The sequence below is a fragment of the Lampetra fluviatilis genome, chromosome 5, assembly GCF_964198595.1.
Source record: "Lampetra fluviatilis chromosome 5, kcLamFluv1.1, whole genome shotgun sequence".
Classification (NCBI taxonomy): domain Eukaryota; kingdom Metazoa; phylum Chordata; class Hyperoartia; order Petromyzontiformes; family Petromyzontidae; genus Lampetra; species Lampetra fluviatilis.
Window position 1 is genome coordinate 19,541,752 of NC_136279.1, and position 10,579 is coordinate 19,552,330.

Sequence of the window (10,579 nt, forward strand, 5' to 3'; positions counted from 1 at the left end):
AGGAGACGAGTTGACGGAGGCAGCACATATTTATTATAACACCCTACAGAAACAGTCAGCTATACAGCCTAGGAACACAGCCTACGGCTACGCGTGCCTGACACCGGCTACGCTCTCAGGTCCTACGGCTATGTACTTCCTGGAGGAGGCTATCTGACCCGACCTAGCCAGGGTACGGGTCTCAACCACTGGCCCATCAACCCGGCCCTGACAAGGACATCGGGCCGCGGGTACCCAGGGTCTCACCACTGAGCCACACAGAGTCCCGGCCCTGATAAGGGTAGCGGGGCTAGGGGTCCCAGGGTCCTATGTAGCTTGCTCCGTCTTCATTCTTCACTGGCTCCAACGACTCCCCGAGCGCTCATGCGCACCGCCCTATATAACCCTCTGCCCCCTGAGGGGCGGGGCTAATGCGGACGTCGGTGTAGCCACCCATGTGCGGACCGTGATGTAGACATCGGCTACGCAATGGCTCGTTACACCCCGGTACGTACCACCTCTACATCACCCCCCCCCCCCCCCCCCCGCATAGCTCGCAGCCGGCCCGGCTGCAAAACCCCCCTATGCAATAAACAATACAGTGATCCCTCCTTTATTGCGGTTAATGGGGACCAGAACCCCTCGCGATAGGTGAAAATCCGCGAAGTAGGATTGCCCCCCTAGGAATTTCCGTATATGTGTGTGTGGGTACCAGAATGTTTAAAATATGTATATTTATACTTTATATATATATTTTACTTAAATCTATTTAATTATAAAACCTTAATATACATTCACTCTCTCTCTCATAAGATACATATTATGGTGTTCTACACTCACCAATGACAGTAGTATCTTGAGACTTGACTCCAGTAATGACGACGACGACGATGACAATGACGATGACAATGACGACGATGACAGACCTGTGCAGTTCGATGAATGTGATGATGAATGATGATGATGATGGTGTTACTGCACAGGTATAATGAGGCCTTTAAATCAGTTCGAAAAATCCGCGATGCACTGAGGCCGCGAAACTTGAACCGCGAAGTGGCGAGGGATTACTGTACATCCAAAAAGCAGAACCCTGTGTGTACCCCGTAACAACAATAACACAACAATTAACAACAACAACAACACACGAACGCCCCAATACATAACCCAACCCTCCAACACTCAACAACAAAAACGTATATACAATGTCAAAGAAAAAAAAATATATATACATAAAAAAACGACGTTACGGCGTCCCGTGACCCATGCCCGCGAGCCCACACGCCCCGTAGAAATGGGACATCCAGTCAGTCAAAGGGGGGCTGCTCTGACACGCAACCTGGCGGATCCAGCCGCGTGTCATGAGAAGTGGCGCAATTTAGCGCGAGTCCGCTTGGCCGGTCCATCATACGGAACAGGACATGCTTGTCCGACAGGCGGCCCAGGTAGTCCTGGAAGGCTCGGACCGGGTTCCCCGGATCCGCACGTGCCCCGGGGATCTGGCTGCTGGCGTTCGGAGGCCGTCAATTCCGAGACACCTGGGAGCGGGTCAGTCAGAGACATGTGAGGATCAGGCGGCGGCATCCCATTCCCCGAGTCAAAGGACACATCACATGCTCGGCCATTCTGACATGAAGGGAAGGTATGTGGCGCCGTGAAAGGTTTCAGTCGGGAGGGGTGAACATACCAACAAAGCTTCCCCCACTTAATCCGAACACATTGGGGGCACGCAACCTGCACAACCTCGACCGGTCCTCGCCATGGCCTCAGTAGTTTCGGGGATGTTGCCAATGGCGCCTGCGGGCAGTGCAACCAGGCCTTATCGCCCGGTTTCCACTCGTGCGTGTGCGTCCACTGTGTCCGCAACCGCTCGTTCGCCATCTGGCGAGATCTCGAGTTCAGCGTCGCTGCTTCCCGTGCCTTGGTCAATTTAGAAATGTTAAATTTGATGTGATCAGCCAATTTAGACTTAGCACGGGGTTCGGAAAATTCCCAACTGGGCATCCACGGGTGGATCAGCGTCCCGGCCATACATAAGATAGAAGGGAGAAAACCCTGTTGCCGCGTGGGGAGCCATCCTGTAAGCGGCGAGGACACATGGAATCTGTAAGTCCCAGTCCACTTGAGCGTTTCACACCTGATGGCACAACATGGACGTAATCATCCTGTGGAGCCGCTCCACCATCCCATCAGTCTGTGGGTGGTACGGGGAGGTATGCACCTTTTTAGTGCCCAAAAGGTCGCACACCTCCCGTAATAAAACGCCCGAAAAAATGTTCCCCTGGTCGGTCAGCAACCGTTCCGGAGCACCTTTGTCCAAGACATAGCCCTGGACAAAGGCCTCGGCAACGGCCGCTGCCGACTGGTTGGCAAGTGCCCAAGCCATGGGCCACCGAGTGAAATATTCCACGCCAACCAGCAGGTGCTTGTTGCCCCTAGGTGTCACCGGGAAGGGCCCCAAAATATCAAGCGCAACAAGTTAATTGATGTGCGAGACCTGAATAGACTGCAATGGCGGGTTAGCCGCAATGGGAGGCGGTTTCCGTGGGCGCACTGCACACACCCTTTGAGAATGGTGGACACATCCCTCGCCATACCCGGCCAATAGTAATCACGCTGGAGCAGAGCAAGGGTTTTGTGAAATCCCAAATGTAACAGTCGTTCATGGGCGGCCAGAACAACCCTACCCCGCACAGCAGATGGCACAACAAGCCTATGATGTAGGAACGTACCGTCCCAATTCATAAGGAGGCCCTGTTTCACTATCCATGAGTCGACGCCAACTGCACCCTCATTGGAACCATTCGCCTTGTGACGCAGCGCGAGCAGGGATGCGTCGACCATTTGGACGGACAATGTGAGTAAAGAATCCCCACCCGTCGGAGAGAAAGGAATCTCGGGTCGCAGTGCATCGGCCGCGGTGGCCAGAGCTGTCGGTGGGACGACAGTCTGGGGTTTTCAACGTCCCGATCCCAAAATACACGCACATTCCGTACGTGGTGACAACCGCGACACGGCATCCGCGTTTGTATGGCGTACACCCTTACGGTAAGTAGTTATGAATTGATAGTCCTGGAGGACCTCCAACCATCGGGACAACTGGCCCGATGGCTGGGCAACGCGAAGCGCGTATTGAAGCGCCGCGTGGTCCATACGGACAGTGAAGTGTTGGCCGTAGAGATACGGTCGAAACTGTTGGATAAAAACCACAATAGCCAGTAACTCGCGACGGGTCACGCAGTACCTCTGTTCTGCCGGCGACAAAACCCTGCTACCGTAGGCAACAACGCGTTCGACACCCCCGATCACCTGTGAGAGTACTCCACCAATGCCTGTGTTACTGGCGTCCGTGTCAAGCAAAAACGGCTCGGTGAAATCAGGTTAACACAAGGGCGGAGCACTCACCAAGGCGTCCCAAAGGGAGTGAAAAGCGGCTTCCTCCTCTGGCCCCCAGCAAAACTTCACACCGTTTGCCGTCAAAGCGTGCAGGGGTTTGGCTATGGTGGCAAACTGTTCCACGAAATGCCGGTAATAGGAGGCAAACCCAATAAAACTACGGACCTCGCTGACCGAAGTGGGCATCGGCCAAGAACTGACACAATGTGTCTTAGCGGGATCAGTGGAGATACCCGAACGGCCGAAGATGTGCCCTAAGTACCGTACCGATTCCCGGAGTAAGCGGCATTTTTGCGGCTTAAACTTCAATTTGGCGGATCGCATCCTGAGGAACACTGCCCTCAAACGTTGGAGGTGCTCCTCGAACGTTCTACTGAAGATGATGATGTCATCCAGGTAAATTAAACAGGTATCCCAATGAAGGCCAGACAAAACCAATTCTATTAACCTCTGGAGTGTTGTGGGAGCTGAATGGAGTCCCATGGGCAACCGATTGAACTGAAATAGGCCCACAGGTGTCCGAAACGCGGTCTTGGGTTTCGATACCTCGTCAAGGGGCAGTTGCCAGAATCCCGATAGCAGGTCCAATGTGGAAAAATACCGTGCCCCCGCTAAAGCATCCAAGGATTCGTCCATCCTGGGGAGCGGATATGCGTCAGCCACATAGATCTTATTAAGGTGACGGAAATCAATGCAAAACCACAGGGACCCATCGTTATTTTTCAAAAGCACGATGGGAGCCCCCCATGGAGTGGATGAGGGCGAAATGATGTCGGCAGACAGCATGTCATTAACAGCTGATTGCACATGTTCCTTCTCGGCTGGGCTCAGCCGGAAGGGATTTTGCCGAATGGGGGCAGCGTCACCCGTGTCAATGTGGTGACATAATAGGTCAGTGCAACCAATATCATATTTGTGCTTGCTGAAAACGTCCGAAAATTAGAGCAACAGGGCGCGTAATGCCGCCAGCTGTGAACTAGACAAGTCACTGGATCCAGAACACAGTGAATCCAACCACCCCTGATCACCCCCCGATTTAAGATGCGGAGCCGGAGCAGTATCAACATGCGCTATCAGCGGCTCTCCCACAGGGCACCGGTGCTGCATGAGCAGGCACGGTACCCTGTGGAATCACAGCTGCCCGTGACCCCGCATTTAAAACCATAACGAAGGGGTCTCTGTCTCCTCTCACCACCGTCTGAGCCACCGCCAAATCCAAACCCCTGACAGCTGCGTTAGACGGACCTAACAGTACACCATGCTCCGTCGTACCCACCCCAAAAGATTTCTGCAAGCGTAGGGGCACTAATATCTGTGACCCCGGGGGTACGTGTACCGTCTGGGTTACCATCGCCTTCACCGTCGCACAGACCATGCGTAAATTGCTAGGGAAGGACAAAAATGCTATGCGGCGGCCCGAGGGGAGCTCGATGCAACCCTGATCAATGAGGATCTTGATCGGCATTTTAGCTAGAAAATCCGTTCCCAATAAACATGGGACCGCCAGAGACGATGAGACCAAGACAAGTCCCGACAATTTAAAAACCCCCAATGCAAATAACCGCCCGGATCTGACCCACAATACCCAAGGATCCTCCATTCGCCGCATAACATGGAACATCTGCCGGGAGTAAGGGTCGACATTGAACGGGAAGAATATTATAAATAAGGTCGGAAATGATCATTGCCGACGCCCCCGTGTCAACCAAAACCCGAACCTCAACACCCTCGATCGACCCAGTAATCACAGACGAACCGGCCGACGCAGCCACTACCCTATGGGCCAGCTCAGACCATTGGCCTGGTCCGAGCTCCCGTACGAACCCCCCTCCCCGCACTGAACCGGCACCCGAATCCCGCGGCCTATCAGGCGCGGCGCGGCGACTCATGTGTAACGTGTGAGTGGGCCGAGCATGTGTAGTGCCGCGACTTGCCGGGGACTGTTGGGACGACTTGGGACCTTGGGCGTCGTCCAGCCGAGGTCCTGTGGCGCGTTGACGTGGAGCCCGGCACCCTCACCACTCACCCTCACCACTCACCCTCACCACCCACCCTCACCACTCACCCTCACCACTCACCCTTACCACCCACCCTCACCACTCACCACTCACCCTCACCACTCACCCTCAAAACTCACCCTCACCGCTCACTGCTCACCACTCACCCTCACCACTCACCCTCACCACTCACCCTCACCACTCACCACTCACTCTCACCACTCACTCTCACCACTCATGCTCACCACTCACCACTCACCCTCCACCCTCACCACTCACCCTCACTACTCACCCTCACAACTCACCCTCACCACTCACCCTCACCACTCACCCTCACCACTCACCATTCACGCTCACCACTCACTCTCACCGCTCACCACTCACCACTTACCACTCACCGTCCCCACTCACCACCACCACTCACCCTCAACACTCACTCCTCACCCCTCACCACTCACCACTCACCCTCACCACTCACCCTCACCACTCACCGCTCACCACTCACCACTCACCCTCCCCACTCACCACCACCACTCTTCCTCAACACTCACCACTCACCCTCACCACTCACCCTCACCACTAACCCTCACCCCTCACCCTCACCCCTCACCCTCACCACTCACCCCTCACCACTCACCCTCACCACTCACCACTCACCCTCACCACTCACCCTCACCACTCACCCTCACCACTCGTCCCCACCACTCACCACCACCACTCCCCTCACCGCTAACTGCTCACCGCTCACCACTCACCCTCACCACTCAACCCCACCACTCACCCTCACCACTCACGCTAACCATTCACCACTCACCCTGACCACTCACCCTCATCACTCACCACTCACACTCATCACACTCACCACTCACCACTCACCAATCTCCCTCACCCTCACCACTCACGCCTCACCCTCACCAAACATCCTCACTACTTACCCTCACCACTCATGCTCACCCCTCTCACTCACCACTCACCACTCACCACTCACGCTAACCACTCACCACTCACCCTGACCACTCACCCTCATCACTCACCACTCACACTCATCACACTCACCACTCACCAATCTCCCTCACCCTCACCACTCATGCTCACCACTCAACCTCACTACTCACCCTCACCACTCACGCTCACCACTCACCCTCACCAAACATCCTCACTACTTACCCTCATCACTCACCCTCGCCACTCACTCTCACCACTCACGCTCACCCCTCACCACTCACCCCTCTCCCTCACCACTCACCCTCACCACTCACCCTCACCACTCACCCTCACCACTCACCACTCTTTCTCACCACTCTTCCTCACCACTCTTCCTCACCACTCTTTCTCACCACTCTTCCTCACAACTCTTCCTCACAACTCACCCTCACCACTCTCGCTCACCACTCACCCTCCCAACTCACCCTCACTACTCACCCTCACCACTCTCCCTCACCACTCACCCTCACCACTCACCCTTACTACTCACCCTCACCACTAACCCTCACCACTAACCCTCACCACTCACCACACACCCTCACCACTCACCCTCACTCACCACACACCCTCACCACTCACCCTCACCACTCACCCTCACCACTCTCGCTCACCACTCACCCTCCCAACTCACCCTCACTACTCACCCTCACCACTCTCCCTCACCACTCACCCTCACCACTCACCCTCACCACTAACCCTCACCACTAACCCTCACCACTCACCACACACCCTCACCACTCACCCTCACTCACCACACACCCTCACCCTCACCACTCACCCTCACCACTCTCGCTCACCACTCACCCTCCCAACTCACCCTCACTACTCACCCTCACCACTCTCCCTCACCACTCACCCTCACCAATCACCCTCACCACTCACCCTCACCACTAACCCTCACCACTAACCCTCACCACTCACCCTCACCACTCACCCTCACCACTCACCCTCACTCACCACACACCCTCACCACTCACCCTCACCACTCACCCTCACCGCTCACCACTCACCCTCACCACTCACCATCACTGTGGTGGTGGTACCTGCTATGATGACAGTAGTACAAGCTAACGTTTTGTATGTTAAATGTCAAAAGCTAAACGAGTGAATGTGTCTGTAAGACATGTGAAGCATACTTGGCGACACGTGAGCACGTTTTTAAAACGGGAATAGGGTGAGTGGTGAGGGTGAGTGGTGAGTGGTGAATGGTGAGGGTGAGTGGTGAGTGGTGAGGGTGAGTAGTGAGTGGTGAGCGTGAGTGGTGAGTGGTGAGGGTGAGTGGTGGTGGTGAGGGTGAGTGGTGAGTGGTGAGGGTGAGTAGTGAGTGGTGAGCGTGAGTGGTGAGTGGTGAGTGGTGAGGGTGAGTGGTGGTGAGGGTGAGTGTTGAGGGTGAGTAGTGATGGTGAGTGGTGAGCGTGAGTGGGAAGTGGTGAGTGGTGAGGGTGAGTGGTGAGGTTGAGTGGTGAGGGTGAGTAGTGAGGGTGAGTGGTGAGCGTGAGTGGTGAGTGGTGAGGGTGAGTGGTGAGTGGTGAGGGTGAGTAGTGAGTGGTGAGCGTGAGTGGTGAGTGGTGAGTGGTGAGGGTGAGTGGTGGTGGTGAGGGTGAGTGTTGAGGGTGAGTAGTGAGGGTGAGTGGTGAGCGTGAGTGGTGAGTGGTGAGTGGTGAGGGTGAGTAGTGAGTGGTGAGCGTGAGTGGTGAGTGGTGAGGGTGAGGGGTGAGGGTGAGATTGGTGAGGATGAGTGGTGAGTAGTGAGGGTGAGTGGTGAGGGTGAATGGTGAGGGTGAGTGGCGGTTGTGAGTGGTGATTAGTGAGGGTTGAGTGGTGAGGGTGAGCGTGAGTGGTGAGTGGTGAGCGGTGAGGGTGAGTGGTGAATGGTGAGGGTGTGATTGGTGAGGATGAGTGGTGAGTAGTGAGGGTGAGTGGTGAGGGTGAGTGGTGAGGCTGAATGGTGAGGGTGCATACTGCATAGTGAGAGTGAGTGGTGAGTGGTGAGGGAGAGTGGGGAGTGGTGAGGGTGAGTGGTGATTAGTGAGTGGTGAGGGTGAGCGGTGAGGGTGAGTTGTGAGTGGCGGTTGTGAGTGGTGATTAGTGAGTGGTGAGGGTGAGCGGTGAGGCTGAGTGGTGAGGGTGAGTGGTGAGGTTGAGTGGTGAGGGTTAGTGGAGAGTGGTGAGGGTGAGTGGTGATTGGTCACTGGTGATTGGTGAGGATGAGTGGTGAGTAGTGAGGGTGAGGTTGAGTGGTGAGGGTGAGTGGTGAGGGTGCGTGGTGGTTGTGACGGTGAGTGGTGAGGGTGAGTGGTGAGGCTGAATGGTGAGGGTGCATAGTGAGAGTGAGTGGTGAGCGGTGAGGGTGAGTGGTGAGGGTGAGTGGTGAGGGTGAGTGGTGAGGGAGAGTGATGAGGGTGAGTGATGAGGGTGAGTGGTGAAGGTGAGTTGTGAGTGGTGAGGGTGAGTGGTGAGTACAGTCAACATGCACTGCTCTCATCAGAGCAGGTACCACCACCACTACAGTATGTACTGCTGTCATCATAGTAGGTACCACCACAGTATGTACTGCTGTCGTCATAGCAGGTGCCACCACACTCGGTATGTACTACTGTCATAGCAGGTATCACCACCACAATATGTACTCCTCTCATCATAGCAGATACCACCACAATATGCACTGCTGTAATCATAGCAGGTACCACCACAGCAGTATGCACTGCTGTAATCATAGGTACCACCACAGCAGTATACACTTCTGTAATCAAAGTATGTACCACCACAGCAGTATGCACTGCTGCAATCATAGCACGTACCACCACAGTCAGTATGCACTGCTGTAATCATAGAAGCTACCACCACAGTCAGTATGTACTGCTATAATCATAGCAAGTACCACCACAATATGCACTGCTGTCATCATAACAGGTACAAACACAGCAGTATGCACTGCTGTTATAGCAGGTACCACCAGTCAGTATGCACTACTGTAATCATAGCAGGTTCCACCACAATATGCACTGCTGTAATCATAGCAGGTATCAACACAGCAGTATGCACTGCTGTAATCATAGCAGGTACCACCAGTCAGTATGCACTGCTATAGTGATAGCAGGTACCACCTCAGTCGGTATACACTGCTGTAGTGATAGCAGATACTGCTAACGAGTTGGTAGATACTGCTATGTAGAGTTAGTAGATACTAAAACAGTCAGCATATACCAGTCCCTCCAGAAAAACGCGGAGTTTTTTGGTGATTGTTGCGGGCAAAAATCGTTGATTATGCGGCACGTTTTCTTAAAAAATGCGATGGAATATGCGGGATATTTATGCAATTTTATGCGATTAAATTGCGGGAACTTGCAAAAATTGCGGGAGCTTGCAAAAATTGCGGGAACTTGCAAAAACTGCGGTTTGATGAAAAAGAGAAAAAAAAGTGATTCCCCCAACACCCTATTCACTAGGCTACTACTTTAATGTAAAGAGTCATTTCTTATTACTTCCTATGATAAGCAAGCATACTACATCACAGAAAGTGCTGGGAATATTTAAGTTCTCATCTTGTTTTATTTCAGACCTTAACAAACAGATGGCTCAAACTTACAAAACATTGAGTCAAACAAGTTCTGTAGCTTTACAAAATGAATATGCTACAACTTCTGTAAAAATGAATAAATAAAATATTAAAAAATAAAATGTGTGCTTCCTGTTTTACAGAGGTAGCTATGCAAAATAATTTGCCCCCACTGTCATGTAACACACTGGGGAACTGCTTTGCCCGGTCTTTTGCGCTTATGTTTGTTGGAAAATGAGAAAGATTTGCGGGCTTCATCATGGTTTCATTGGCATCGCGGGGTTTGCAGCTTTTCAATGATGTCGCGTAATGAGTGACGTCACTTCATAACGTTCCCATGGCAACAGGGGAAATGGCTGCGCTTGTGTGAAGTAAACGCAACATTTTTCAACTTTCTGCTAAGATATATGTGACTTTTTGCAACGAAAATGCGGGGATTATGAAATCATGCAAGCCCGCATATTTTGCGCGTGGAAATTTGCAATTTATGCGGCGAAAGTGCGCGTATTTGAAAAAACGCGCCCCCCGCATAAATATGCGGACTTTGGCTGATTTTGCGTGAAATCTTGCGATCGCATAATCGCGTTTTTCTGGAGGGACTGATATACCACTATATTCAGTCAATACTGCTAGTCAGTATATACTACTATACAGTCAGTACATACTA